Genomic DNA, 15,656 nt, shown 5'->3' on the forward strand with positions numbered 1-15,656 from the left:
ATGTCTGTTCTAAGTTCTCCTCTCCCCTCTCTTCCTCAGGGACTCTCCTCTTCTTTCCTTGGTTGAATTCTGTGGTATGCTCCCAGATCTTATTCTTCAGAACTTGTTTCTCTCTCTTGAACTTCAGAGCTGAATTTCCAGCTGTTGGTTGTATGTCCTAAAAGTTAAAAAAAAATTTAAAAAATTAAAAAAATTTTTTTTAATGCTTTTTAAAAATTTATTTCTGAGAGAGAGAGAGAGAAGCAGCGTGAGCAGGGGAGGGTCAGAGAGAGAGGGAGTCACAGAATTTGAAACAGGCTTCAGGCTCTGAGCTAGCTGTCAGCACAGAGCCTGACACGGGACTCAAACCCAGGAACTGTGAGATCATGACCTGAGCTGAAGTCAGACGCTTAACTGACTGAGCCACCCAGGTGCCCCTAAAAATTTTTTTTAAATGTTTATTTATTTTAGAGAGAGAGAGAAACAGAGATTGAGCAGGGGAGGGACAGAGAGAAAGATGGAGACACAGAATCTGAAGCAGGCTCCAGTCTCTGAGAAGTCAGCACGGAGCCTGACACAGGGCTCGAACCCACGAACCATGAGATCATGACCTGAGCCTAAGTCATGCACTTAACCAACTGAGCCACCCAGCTGCCCATTTAACATTTTTTTTTTAACTCAACATGTCTACATGGAATTCATTTCCTTCCCTAGGTCTGATTTTCCTGTTCCTTCATGCTGTACCTTAAACTTCATGATCCTACCTTCCTCTTTATTCAGGCAACCTAGACATTTGGTTCTTATCTCCCTTAATTTCTGCATCCAGTGAATCACGAAACCACATTCATTTTGCCCCTTCAAGACTTCTGGACTCATTCCTTTTTTGCCATTCCCATGAATGCTGCCCTAGTTCACAACTTCGTTATTGCTACATTGTCATTTGAATTATTTCCTAAAGCTCTTATGGTCATGTCATTCCCCACCTGAACCGCTTAGCAGAGGTGCATTAGGATAGAACTTGTCTCTGCCCCTCCCCGGGCTCTCTGAAAGGTCTGAAAGAGCCCAGTCTCTAAGGCTGAGTCATGCTTTGCGTTTGAAGGTACTCTGCAAAATGTACAACGGAAAAATTCTTTTAAAAATCCAATATATTCCAGAGGTGGAGGTGCTTCTGATTTGATTCAGCCATGACCTAATTGTCTTGGTGAGAGCTATTAATACACTGGAAGGAATTCCTTCAGGTCCTCTTCTTCCCATAATGAATTTTTTAAGGCAACATTCAAAATCAAGGTCAGCTCACAAAGGCATCATTTGCAATGGCACCAATAGAGGTTTGAAGCCAATCTGATTTCTGAGGTCTAAAAAGGGTTTTTATGTAAAAACTAGCTATAGTTAATCTCATTTAAAAAGTCACAAGACATAATATAACGAAGTCTAATGACATTTATTTTTCCCATGGAAGTACCCATAGATGTCTGGAGTGGTCATCGTAAGGCATGGGACCATTGGAGAGCTATCTTCTCCTGCCTCTATAAGATATATAATATTTTTGCGAATTTTCTCACTGCCTCCTTGGTCCCCTTTGCTTTACTGACATTTTCTCTTTTACTGGGCTCTTCAGCTCAGACTAGCTTTCAAAACACATTTGTTTCAGTGAATTAAAATATTGAATTGCATCGACTAGGGCCTTTGAGTTAAGTGTATGTACTTGTGTTTTAATTTTAAGGACATGGTACGCATATACATAATATATTTGAGCAACTTAGCCAGGGACCTAACCTTCACACTGGCAGGTATTTAAAAAATACCTGCCTAGTAGATAGTAGACAAGGTTTGTTTTTTGTTGTTGTTTTATAAAAGGGGTTTTGGTTTTGATAAAGGGCTTATCTTTCTTTAATAATTGGAAGCAGAAATGTAAAAGTAGTAAGGGAATAGTTTTTATTTTTTAACATTTATTTATTATTGAGAAACAGAAAGAGACAGAGCATGAGCAGGGGAGGGACAGAGAGAAGGAGAGACACAGAATCTGAAGTAGGCTCCAGGCTCTGAGCTGTCAGCACAGAGCCCAATGGAGGGCTTGAACCCACAAACTGCGGCATCATGACCTGAGCTGAAGTCGGATGCTTAACCAAATGAGCCACCCAGGTGCCCCTGGAACCAGTTTTCAAAAAACAAGAAGTCATTGGAGTCTGAACAGAGAGAGGCAAATTCCCTGTTTGTGGGATTTGGTTTCAGGTGTGTGAGGCATAGAAACAGGAATGTTTCTGGTTTCCTCAAGCCCTTGAGACTCCTTATGTAGAATGGGATTCAAGAAGGGGAAGGCCAGGACACCGTCTCTGCCTTAATTATGCTTGCAGGGGCACCTGGGTGGCTCAGTTGGTTAAGTGTCCGACTTCGGCTCAGGTCATGATCTCACAGTTCGTGGGTTCGAGCCCTGTGTCAGGCTCTGTGCTGACAGGTAGCTCAGAGCCTGGAGCCTGTTTCAGATTCTGTATCTCCATCTCTCTCTGACCCTCCCCTGCTCACACTCTCTCTCTCTCTCTCTTTCTCAGAAATAAATAAAACATTAAAAAAATTAAAAGAAAATTACACTTGTAAAACTGTATTTGTTCAATCCAAGGCATGATGAATGTTGATACTTGAAGTCTCAGGAGACCATACATCTTATAAAGCAGAATTACAGATTTATCCTACTTTGAACATGTCCCACATCGAAATCTGGCTTTATAAACCAAGAAAATTAAGAGTTCTTAATTTGCTTTTCAAAAATATTCACCAAAATATTATTTTATTTTCTTTATTTTTTTTAAGTTTACTTATGTATTTTTTAAGAGACACTGTGTGAGCAGGGGGAGGAGCAGAGAGAGAGATTCCCTAGCAGGTTCTGCACTGACATCACGGAGCCCGGAGCCTGGGCTCAGGGCTCAAACTCACAAGCCATGAGATCATGACCTGAGCCGAAATCAAGAGTCGGCTGCTTAACCGACTGAGTCACCCAGGCTCCCAGCTTCCCCAGTTATTGTTTTAAACACAAACTCTCCTGGCTTACTTCAAATGTGCTAGATTTACATAACTGCAATTACTCAGAACTACCAGAACTTTGCACAGAGTGAGGAAAATATCTAGTAGCACGTATGAACTTGGTGTGAACTTGCTTCCGTGTGATAAGGGCCTGAATGAAGTGTATGTACAGAAGATCCTTCAGTCCCCATTTGGCCTTCAGTTTAAACCAAGTGCTAGACACGTGCAGTTTCTATAGAGGCACTATTTCTGTGGTCACGATAGAACCAAACATCGGCGTTAGGATTCTGTCAGCTAGATTTCTCATTCTTTCTGACACACAAGAAGGAAATATTATACTTTTGATTTTGAACTCTTCTCTAAATATTCTAGTCAGAAGAGATAAAAACAAACAATTTCTTTCTTTTGTCCACTCTCTGGTAAGATTCGCTAAAGGAAATAGAGTGGAAAGAATTTAAAAAATTAAAAATTAAAAAAAATTTAGGGACCTATAGCCACTCCGGGTTTATTGAGATATAACTGATGTATAACTTTGTATAAATTGCAGGTGCACAATGAATTGATTTGATACATTTACATATTGCAAAGTGATTACTGCCATAACAGTAGCTATCACCTTTATTGGGCACATAATTCCCGTGTGTGGTGCGTGTGTGTGTGTACACGAGCACATGTGCATGTGTGGTGAGAACACTTAATTTCTACTCTCTTAGTGACTTTCAAGTATACGATACAGTATTAACTATAATTACAATGTTGGACGTTGGATCCCCAGAGCTTATTCATCTGATAACTGGGAGTTTGTATTCTTTGACCAATATCTCCCCATTTCTCCCACCACCATTCTAGTCTGTTTCTATGAGTTTGGTTTTTTTAGATTCCACCTATATGTGAGCACTTAGCATATTTTCAAGTTCCAACCATGTTGCAAATGGCAGAATTTCCTTCTTTCTCTATGGCTGAATAATATTTCGTTGTGTGTATAGTAGTAGTAGTAGTAATAATATTCATACTGAGTAGTATGAATAGTCCCATATTTATGAATGAGACAATAGAGGCACAGAGAAATTAAGTAACATGTTGAAGGATACACAGCAAGTTAAGTTCACATCTCTGGATGTGAACCATGACAATTTGCTGTGGAATCTGTGCGTGCGTGTGTGTGTGTGTGTGTGTGTGTTTATTTCAAGTATAATTAACATAGAATGTTGTATTAACTTCAGGTGCAGAATAGATTCATTCAACTGTTCTATACATTACTCAGTACTCAACCATGATACATGTGGTCACCATCTGTCACCGTACACTCTTATAATATGATTGGCTATATCCTTATGCTATACTTTTAATCTCTGTGACTTATTTATTTTATAACTGGAAGCCTGTACCTCTTAGTCCCCTTTTGGAATCTGTGTTCCTAAGCACTACACTAAGCAGTGAAAGTTTAGCCACTGCTCAGGCCCCCAATCCTTTTCCAGTTCTCAAAGACCATTTTCTGTCAACAGTCTGGGTTCTAAACTTCAGACCTCCCCATATGCAAACATATATACTACTAACAAATCAGCCCATGTTATATGATTTAAGGGTTTTTTTTGGCAGCCATGTTTTTCTCATCTTCAAGAATGCTTTCTTGTTCCTGATTGTTCCTTTGTCTTCATAATCTGTTGAGAATGCTAATATCTCTGAGTATACTACTTATACTTTTGTTAGTAATAAACAATAAACTTCTTTCATTCCCCAAGTCATGTTTCTCTTCTGTGCTACCAGTGTTTTTCAGAGGTGTATTGAGCATTGGTATTTAATACATGACGAGCTGGATTCATTAGTATAGACAGCAAGCCAGATTTCCTCTGGGATTGCATACATGTTTCTATTCCACTTGTCTTTTCAATGAGTAGTTTTAGATTCAGATATAAACTATATTAGCTTCCGGTTTTATGATTAGGTTATGCTTTTGTCATCTCATCCCTTCTTTCTGCTTTCCTCAGGTTTATTTATTTATTAAAAAAATTTTTAATGTTTTATTTAATTTTGAGAGAGAGATAGAAACAGCGTGAGCAGGGGAGGGTCAGCGAGGGAGGGAGACACAGAATCTGAAACAGGCTCCAGGCTCTGAGCTACCTGTCAGCACAGAGCCCGACACCGGGCTCGAACCCACAAACCGTGAGATCATGACCTGAGCCAAAGTCGGACGCTTAACCAACTGAGCCACCCAGGTGCCCATCCTCAGGTTTATTTTGTCCTTTTATTCTAGCTGTGGCATTAACCACTTACTCTGGCATCCAGGCAAAGCATAGGCAAAGTTGCTTGGCTTTTTCCTGGTGCATCTGTTTTTCTTAAAGATTGTAAAGAAAAATATTTACATCATTGAGATTTAGCAGGGGATAGGATGAAGTAGACTTCAGAATTTAGAAACATGTTAATGATAGAGGATAGAGAGGTGAGTGGGGAAGGGCTGCTTTGGGCTATATCCATCTCTAGAAGTGCTTGGTCTTGCTCCTCACTTCTGATTTGGTGGACTTTTTTGACTCAGGTGTCATGGAGCATTTGAAGCCCGAAAATTTGACTTCCAGGCCAGAAAGGTCTGACCTTGCCAAGGACCAGCCTGAGTGGTGTGTCTGAAGTGGGATGCGTAGGGGCTGTTTTCTCCAGCTTCTTGGGGACCGTGGAAGATCCCACAGCATCATCCAGTACAAGAGGGTCCATCGTCTCTTCATTGCTAAGCTTGCTTCTACTAAAAAGCATTCCTTGCTTTCCGTTATCTAGACTCTCTCCAGAATCCTACACCTGCTTAGCCAAACCTCATTTGCTTGTGAGATAAAGATGGGTGCTCTTTTCCTCTATTGCTATTTGGCCCATTTCAGAGCTCCATTTACTGAGAATTGGCCTCAAGATTTGAGGGGGGGAAAGTGTCAGAAGCAACACGTATATAGGGAACATCTGTTCTCACAGAACAAGTTCATATGTAAAAGTTCATCTCTGTAGGTTGTCAGACGTGTCCTCCAAAGTAACCTCACCCCAGGGAGTGAAGCAGAGTGACCATATGACGTGCCACCCCCTTCAAGTGGAGCCCAAAGAAGTCAATATGATATCTGTGTGTATTTTGGCATAAAAATCATATTTATTTTCTCTAATCTTTGCATAAAATATTTAATGAAGGTGTGTCACATGGTTTCTTGTCTCCCTCAGGGCGAGTACCCTGGTTTGAGAGGGAGAGAAAAATCCAAGCTCTTTATATGATAACTATTATTTTCATTTGACCTTTGAACAGACAAGTAAAGATCTCAAAGGATTAATTGAGGTGGATCTTAAAGAGACTAGACATATTTAGGAGGGAAGGAAGCGAACACTTACTGAGTGCCTACCCCATGCCAGGGGCTATGCTAGTGGTTCACAGTGGTTCACAAGGTGTTTCTGTCTTCACAAACATCAACAAGGTTGTGGATTGATGGTGTACATGGCATACTTCTTCACGTTTTGCCCTGCAACTCTGCAGCACCCTTCCACCAATTCTGTTCTCGGCCACGTGACTTGTTTTGGCCAGTTGGAGGTGAGCAGATGTGATGCAGGCAGGGGCTTAAAAAAATCTTGTGCGACTGGCTTTGTTCTCTCCTAACACCTTTGCCGTGTCATGAGAACCAGCCCAGGCTAGGTGGCTGAAGGATGGAGACACATGATACAGGGCAAAATTGCCCTCTTGTGCAGACTGAGACGTCTTAGATCAGCCAACTAGCAAGCCAAGCCCCAGCAGAGCCACGTCACACACATGAACAGGCCTGCCATACTGTAGGCACGTGCCCAGCCGAGCCTGAGTGAGCTCACTCTGAGCCAACTAAACGCCAACTAAACATTTATTTAAAAATAAAATAAATGTTTATTATTGTCTGCCATTGAGGTTTTATGGTCATTTGCTACGCAGCATTATCGAGGCAATAGATAACTGATATTGCAAGGTTGTGTTACTAACCACGTTTTTTTTCCCCCTAGATGAGGAAATGAGGCTCAGAAAGTTTAATGACTGTACCTAAGGTCACATAAGTAAGTGGTCGGGCAGGATTTGATCGAAGACCTCCTGAATTCCCTGAATTGCACTGAATGGGGCTGAGAGCCAGGAATCATGACATGATAAATTTATGATCTTTAAAATAACACGTTTAGGCTTCTCCTGCCCCCAATGCCGATCCTTTAAGAAGTGGTCAAATATGAAAAGAGATTATGACATGTAGGAAAAGTAGATTAGTTTTGAGGAAGGTAAAGCCATTAAAAATGTATTTCTTGCATTTGCTAAATTTGTTTTTCCTTTTGCATATTTGAAGCTGAAATAGCTCCTCACCCAAGCACTCATGCCTTTCTATTTGCATGATATATGCCATGAAGACTGTGTAAAAACATAAAAAGAACTCTTACCTTTCTTAGGCGAAGAAATAGAAGTATTATGTAGTTTTCTCTGTTAGTATAAACGATCAGATTAAGCCTAAGTAGGAGATTCAATGTAGCTCCATTTCCCCGACACAAAAAATAGTGCGTTTGACCACTTTTTGGTGTTTCAGTACATTTTTTGTTAACAATCTTTTATTATATATATAAAAAAAAACCCCATCTCTACTCCTTACAGAAGTTTTAAAATCATTTCACAGCTGAGTGGAACCCTAAACAGAGCTATCTTAGTGTAATGAAGCAGAACACGATTGCTTCTTAACAAGACTGGTATATGGTGACAAACAGCTCATAAAAATCCCATCTGCCACAAAATGCCTCTATTTTAGTTGCCTTAGAATCTAAATAGTATATTTCCTATTTCCTTTCAGAAACAACAGAGGAAATCTAAAGCCTTCACCACTGTGAAATTGTCCTCTGACAAGGAAAGCACTTGGTTTTAATGTACTGATGTGGCTCATGCAGAGGACCATGCCTGTCTGGTGATGCTCTTCAGGCTCGTGGGGATTTTGACTGTCCGCTTTCAACCCCCGCCACATTAGAGGCTTCAAAGGGGTGACATAATAATGAATGCCATTTCCGATGTTTTAACATCAGAGAATGACCTGTGTGCCCGTCGGCTTTATGCTTTGTTCAGTAAAAATAAGACGATTCTAGAGTTTGCCAAGAGAAAGAAATGGGATCATTTGTACAGTCACAAATTTGATCTTATTTTGTCAGGGGAGGCACTGCCATCAACTTCCTTTTACCCTTTTAGATGACAATTACATATATGTTAGCTGCTTTACTTGGGCAGCCTTTTTTTCTAATGTTTATTTAGTTTTGAGAGAGAGAGAGAGAGAGAGAGAGTGAGGGAGGGGCAGAGAGAGAAGGAGACACAGAATCTGAAGCAGGCTCCAGGCTCGGAGCTGTCAGCACAAAGCCCTATGTGGGGCTGGAGCCCATGAACTGTGACATCATGACCTGAGCTGAAGTCTGGCACTTAATGGAGCGAGCCACTCAGGCGCCCCTGGGCAGCTTTTTTGAAGTGTTTTCCCATCCCCTACTAACCAACATACTTATCTCAGCCGGACAGTTTCAGCTTTTGAAACATTTAAGCTAAAACATCTTGATAAAACTATAAAATTAAGATTCCAGTGGTTTTGTCTAAAACTTGACCACTTACCTTTGTACAGAAAATAAGAGTACTAGAAATTTCAACAGCTTTCAAAATATCAAATATCTATAGGTAACCAAGTATGACTTTTAAAATGTAAATAGATTGCTTTGTGAAAGAAATAAACCAGCTCCTTCAGTTAAAATATATTTACTAACTTACAAAAAGACATTTGCTTTTAAAAGAAGCAGGGAGATTTTCTTGGAAATGAAAACTGATATTTAAACACATTTCACTTTCAAGTGGAATGTTAAGGAATTTTCTGATCTCAAGTTGCAGCTGACTTTCATGTTACTTGTGACTCAGCTCTTATCTTACTTCATTAATGTCAGGTGGAATTTTATTTAGAAACTTTTAAAAGTGTTTATTTTTGAGAAAGAGATAGAGACAGAGATAGCACATGTGAGTAGGGGAGGGGCAGAGAGAGAGGGAGACACAGAATTCAAAGCAGGTCTAGATTCTGAGCTGTCATGGCTCAAAATCACCAACCACAAGATCATGACCTGAGCTGAAGTTGGACGCTTAACTGACTAAGCCACCCAGGTGCCCTAAAACTATTTTAAAGGAGATAGCACACTGAGTGATTACTATGGCATTCACTCTTGCATGAACTTACCCTTACAGAGAATCTCTGAGGTGGGTATTATTGCATCTCTGTAACACAGAGGGAGGTAGACAGGCTGAGAGAGGTTGAGGCCACCTGGCTGGTCAATGGTGGGACTGAGGTTTGATTCTAGTGCTCTTTCTACCATGTTGTATTGCCTTATCGAGTAGCAAGAGGGACAAATACAGTGGAAAGAGCACTGAGTTAGGAATCAGGAACCTTGAGTGCTTGCCTTAACTCTGCTAATTGCATGTAACTTGGGGCATGAGACTTCCAGTGGGTGAGGAAGTTGGAGCAATGCTGCTGAGGCTTCTTTAAGCCGATAATTCTGTGATCTATAAGGACATTCATAGAGGAAAGCATGCAGACTGAAGTGAAGGAGTTCAGTAATGTGTGCTATGTATATCAGTTAAGAGGCTCCTGCTCTTTATTTGCTTATGGTACTACTCTTATGCTTTTGAATCCCAACAGTGTGCTTACCCATTCTCCGACTGATGGACATTTAGGTTATTTCTGGGTTTTGGCTATTTTGAGTATAGGTGCTAAGTCCATTCTTGTGGAAATATTTTGTGGACGTGTGCACTCATTTCTGTTGAGTTTATAACTGGGTATGATATTTATTCATTCATTCAATAAATATTTATTGAGAAACTACTTCTATGCCAGGCACTGTTGTTAGCACTGGCAACAAAATTGTGAAAAAGCAAAAAAGATGTCTGTTGTCCATGAAGTTAGCCAAACAGCGGGAGGAGGCAGATGATAAAAAAGCTCAATGAAGGAAAAACATCAGAGGGATATGATGAAGAGTGGGTGTGCATGGTGAGGAGGGAGTGGAAGACCACTACTTAACGCAGGGTGGTCAAGGAAGGCTTCTTGGTAATAACATTGAACTGAGACCCCCAAAAATGGCATACTGGCCCTTGGAAGAGCCCAGGAAAGTTTGACCGGGTGGAGGAGGTGGTACAAAACAATGTGCTAGAGTATAATCCACATTTATGAAACATCCAAAGACTGTCAGTCCCAAGAGGACTAGCCAGCATCTAGTCCCTACCCCTTTCATTTTGCAATGAGAAAACTAAGGCTGCATTCCCAGTCAATGGTGGGGCCAGGCATAGAAATTGGTACAGTATTTTGGGTACGACTCCACGGAACTTCCATTGTAGCCCACCCGCCACCACTGTGGCCCTTTCATGAGCACTTACTTTGTGCTAGGCATGATACGAAGCATGTTCTTCCATTGTTTTCACTTAAGACTTTGATTTGCAATGCCTTAGGATATAAGGGATCCTGCCTATTTTAATTATTAATCAACAAAGTTTTGGAGAAGTTTAATAACTTGTCACATAGTTTTCATAAGTGATAAAGTTTGAATTTGATGCCAGTTCTAGTCAACTCCAAAGTATGGGCCTTTTACTACAGGCTACAAGGTCTTGCTAATGTGTTTTTATGTATCTCTAAACTTAGAAAGCTGTATTACATATTTTATATTTTTATAGGTGGAAAAATACATCTGGAAATAACTTCAATTTTATGGAGTAATCAGAGTGTTGAATACAGTGACAACTGGTAAAAGAAGGGAATATAAAATGCAAGGAGTTATTAAATGGCTTTTTTTTTTTACAATAGGTTTAGTTACTGAATAGTTAAAAGAAGCCAAGCTGTAAAATATGAACATATCGATTCTGTTCAGCATAGTACACATTTTGACATAGAATATTGAATTAGTCTTGCTACAATACATAGACTATAACTTCTAAAATAAATGCTATGCACACTGGGAAAGAGAAAGAGAAGTGAGTTCATGCCCATGGTATAAATATAGATGGGGAGGGCGCTCATTAGAAAGGAATGAGCCGGGGTAAAAGATGCTTATTTTTCCAAAAGCCACCATATGTCCATCAACATGTATCCAGCTATTCCACGTGATGTTTCTTGTTTTCTCTAAAAAAATAAGGAGAGAGATTTTGATCCATAGAGCTCAAATTCCCACTAAATATTTTCTCTTTTGCCTTAAGAATCTGGCTGTTTTTGGTAGTTGTTTGCAGGATTTAGCTGTAATAGTTTCTGTCTTGAAGAAAAGTATGAGCAGCTGCTAGGCTCTGTAATTTTTAATGATATAATGAAAATGGATACACAATGTGCTGTGTCTCTTGATGTGTTCCAACCCCAGACTTTATTCCAATTGTCTAAAATGGAAAGGATCGGAGGCCAAGACTGTGAAAAAATGAGGCATAAGTAAATACCTATGCTAATCATACCAGTTCGTGTGGCAACAGCACTGGCTGCTGAGAAGCCCGTATTTCCATCCTTTGTCTCAGGGAATTTCTGTGATCTATCTTTCCAGATTTCCTTTCCAGTCATTTCCACCTCCCGATTTTTCCTTCCCTCCATTTTTGGTGTGTGAAGGCATATTGTTCTAATTCCCTTTATGATGAACATGGGAACATACAATATTAAAACCGTTCTTTTTAAGAAATGAGAGATATCCGGGGCGCCTGGGTGGCTTAGTCGGTTAAGTGTCCGACTTTCGCTTAGGTCATGATCTTGCGGTTCGTGGGTTTGAGCCCCGCTTCGGGCTCTGTGCTGACTGCCAGCTCAGAGCCTGGAGCCTGTTTCAGAGTCTGTGACTCCCTCTCCCTCTGACCCTCCCCTGCTCACTCTGTCTCTCTCTCTCTCCTAGAAATAAATAAAACATTAAAAAAAAAAAGAAATGAGAGATATCCGATTTTCCTCCCAATTTCATTCTTCTGTCTGATGGCTTCCATTCTAGTCTGGTTCTCTGTTTTGTCTGCTGTTTGATATGACAGGTATGTTTGAAAGTGCTAGCTTTTTTCAGATGCTGTCATTTTGTATCTTTATGGGTTTCTTTGGTAGTATAAAGATAAAGACAACCATAGTTCATTTTGTACAGCTTAAACTTAATGTGTTAGAGGTGAAAGAAGCATAAGATCATTACTCTTATGCTATAATTCTGCAGGAGGTACATGAATGAGGCAGAAAAATATTCAAGAAGGTAAAAATGAGGCTTATTTTTTAAGATTGTGGTTACGGCTTCCTTGCATCCTTATATGGCCAGAGTTTCCTTTATGTGGCAGTGGAGATATAAACTGACAGCAGGTGTTTTAGGATTTGAGGAGAAAGATGAAAAACAGATCACACTGAATTAATAAAATCAATTCTTGGCTTTGACAACTCTCCGGCAGGAAGGAAATAGCACCAAATGAATATAAACATTCACACACACACACACACACACACACACACACACACACACACACACAAAGTAAGGAATAGAGTGCTGGTTAGACTCTCACTCCCAGCAGACTTAAGGACTTCCTGGTCTCTGGCTATGGCACATAGCACAAATTCTTGTTTCACTTGGGGTGAATTTAGGGTGAAGTCCCTACTAACTCGGAGGTAGATGGCAGTGAGCAGACTGCTAGAAGGCTGTTTCTAGAGGTTTGTTTGGACTTCATAACAAGGCAATGGTTATCTTGATAGAAAAAAAAAAAATCTACCTGCCTGGAGATACTTCATAGCTTTAGGCTCTTTGAAGTGAATTAAACCAACAAGAGGTAGTAAGTCCTTTTTAGCTTCCACTCTTTATCTCTTGGTGTTCTGTATAAGGTGTGTGTGTGTGTGTGTGTGTGTGTGTGTGTTTAACTTCCCCTGTTATTTACAAGGGAATATGCCATACGCTTTTCTTTTTCTCATGCCACTCTTTTCCTTCCAGAGTGAAGAACAAATAAACAACAAGCTCAGACCTCACATATGGGTGGCTCTCATGAGAGTGTACGTCAAAGAAGGAGGTGTCCTTTCCCAAGAGGACTGCTAAGTAGTGGGTCCACTGTGTGCATAGACATAAAACATAAGATAGTAGCCGCATTAGTAAACACAAAACACAGATAGTGTGCTATTTAAGAAAAGCCCTTGGGGAGCAGCTGGTTTTACATGATATTTAGCTTTAGTTGGGCAAAATGCTAAAGCTGGGGGAAATGTTTAGTTTTCCTTTTCTTTCCACGTATGAAGATGTGATCTAGCGCACACGATACTGTTTACGACAGGCAGTGTCTATAAGAGGCGGTGCTATGGAGATGTGTAACAGTCAAGGTTATTTGGACGCAAGCAACAGAAACTGAATCTGGATAAAAAGAGGATTTGTTGGAAGGATATGGAGGAGCAGGAATATTGGCAAATTAGGATCAGAGCGGGAAAAGGGCCGAGGGCCCTCAAGGAATTCACAGAGCAGGAACTCCACTTTGGGATCCTCAGGTTGTAGCTGCTAGAATAAATGGGGGTTCCAGGGTCAAGCTCCAGGGAGGGGTGTCTAATTGGGTCAGTATGATATTCCCTCCCACAGTCCCCCCACAGTTAGTGTCAGCTGGGTCCCTTAATGAATGATCTTGTCACACTGTACCCAGTGGAGAAGAGGGAATTCCCTAAAAGAACACCAGGGCACTAAGATGAAAGAAAGGAGGAATTCATGCTCATCTGCTCAGAGATATAATTGTTTACTGCACCATGTAACGTGCTAGTGATTTATGCCATATTTCCTGTGGCTTTTAGTTCTCAATCTACGTAGTTTGCCAGGAGAAGGGGAGGATGTAGGAGGAGAATGAGAAAGGACTCTTACCATGTGTGTTATATAACCTGATGTGGTATAAGTAGCACATGGGTACTGGGCATAAATGGTTGAACTCTTGAACCTCTGGTCTGTTGCAGTCAGCAAAGACGTTGACCTTTAATCCATAAGTATCATGGCATTGACTTTTTGCCTAATGGAGAAATCTACCTTGGTTGGCATCCAAGTTCTAAGATTTTCTTCTTACCAAATAGAGAAGTTAAGATAATCTCCCTCCTTGTCAAGGAGCGGGACTGAACACAAAAGTAATTAAACAGGAGGACCCCCACCCCCCCCCACCCCCACGGAGCAGCTACAAGCCTCACAAACTAAAAAGATACGAGTCCGAGCAATGAGAAGCCACTGGTGCCAGGCCTGTCTTGCAGAGCACATGAGAGAGAAGGAGAGCCTCCTCAACGGCATTGTTGATAAATACCACGTACTTACAATTACAGATGTCAACATTGCTAATTTTGTGCAGATAATGACCAAGCCTCAGATACTAAAGCATGAATGTCCCAGAGCAGGTTGGCAAGTGACCAGAGCAGAAGAGGCTTAGCAAAACCTGAGTAAAAAGAACATTTCATCATGGTGACGGTCTGTCCTAGGCAGCTGGGTAAGAGTTTTCATGGACTGAGAAGTGGTCATTAATTATTCTGGCCTCTCTTTCCATATTGTCTATAATTCATTGTATTTAATTTGGCATGGATTAACTGTGTGGGCAACGGTTTGAGGTGTTCAATCTATAGTGGTAGCTTGGTCTATCCCACAGTAGCTTTCTGCTGTTTTCAGACAGTTCTTGGAGAATCAAAGAAGAGCTTGGTAGATTTCTAGATGGATCCAGAGGACCTTACACTATAACTTAGTGGGGAAGGAGAAAACAAGCAGCTGCCACTGCAAAACAGAACCTGTTTGAGGATGACGTGGAGGTGACTTAGCAAGAACAAGATTAGTGAAGCCTCGGGGGCTTTGGCACAGGTGGGTTTAAATTTTTGCTGTTTACTGGCATTGTGACCTTAGCAAACTCTCTAAACCTTATCTTTCTCATTGAAGAAATGGAGATGAGAGAAACCCTATTCCGTGGAGACTCTGGGAGATCGGGGGTGTAAGTGGTTGGCTCAGCTCCTGTACGTAGTGAGAGCACGGCGTATGTTAGCTTTTTGTTTATACAGAGGCAAGAGGCTACTCATTTATGGGGCAAAATTATGAGAAAGTGAATTTGAGTAAAAGCTTTGGCTGTAGAGCAGGAGATGCTGAGGTTATTGATAATGCACAGCACATATGTAATAAAGGAACTGCAAGCATATTAGCATGAATTCATGGTAAGCACTTTGTGAGCTCAGTGATTGACCTGTGTGATGTATCTGCCTCAGATTCCAATAGAGTCTCAGGTTGTTATATCCATGAAAGCATGATGGCTGGACTATTAGAGAATATTCCCTCCATTGTAATTGACTCTTCTTAGATGATGTCTGTGGCATTTGGAGCAGTTCTGGGGGTGGAACACATTTTAAGGAGGTCGTTGACACTGTAGGTTGACAGAATCGGTAGAGGGTCTGGCTATTTGTGTCAAGTTAGAACTATTTGAAGGAACTGGGGATTAGTTGGAGCATTTGAGACTAAAAAAGTGATGGGATTGCTGTCTTTAAAAGTTGAAGGGTTGATGGTGAAAGAGAGATTTGCCTAGGTGCAGAGGTCAGAAATAATAGGGGGAGCAGATGATGGCTCAGAGCGAGGAGGTTGATGGTTAGAGCTGCTCTGAGTTCACATAGTCCTCTCCATAAGCTGATTGATTGGGCTCCCCTTCCTGGGAGATTCACATGTAGGCTGGGATACACTGA

The 15,656-nt window shown here is 40.9% G+C and overlaps 1 long non-coding RNA gene across 4 annotated transcripts in view; it reads left to right on the plus strand.

Annotated features, from left to right (window-relative positions):
• Window positions 1-14,758, plus strand: part of LOC120248031 — a 40,958-nt gene extending 26,200 nt beyond the window's left edge. For 2 of the 4 annotated variants that reach the window (XR_005532474.1, XR_005532477.1), the window contains 2 exons: window positions 6,985-7,035; window positions 7,806-8,277. This is a non-coding gene — a long non-coding RNA (uncharacterized LOC120248031). Of the gene's footprint in view, window positions 1-6,984; window positions 7,036-7,805; window positions 8,278-14,607 lie in introns of those variants that run through there. The other 2 variants (XR_005532476.1, XR_005532475.1) reach the window with 2 other exon arrangements.
• Window positions 14,759-15,656: the final 898 nt, after the last annotated feature.

This window comes from Hyaena hyaena, unplaced genomic scaffold (assembly GCF_003009895.1).
Source record: "Hyaena hyaena isolate Hyena2069 unplaced genomic scaffold, ASM300989v1 scaffold_560, whole genome shotgun sequence".
Lineage (NCBI taxonomy): Eukaryota > Metazoa > Chordata > Mammalia > Carnivora > Hyaenidae > Hyaena > Hyaena hyaena.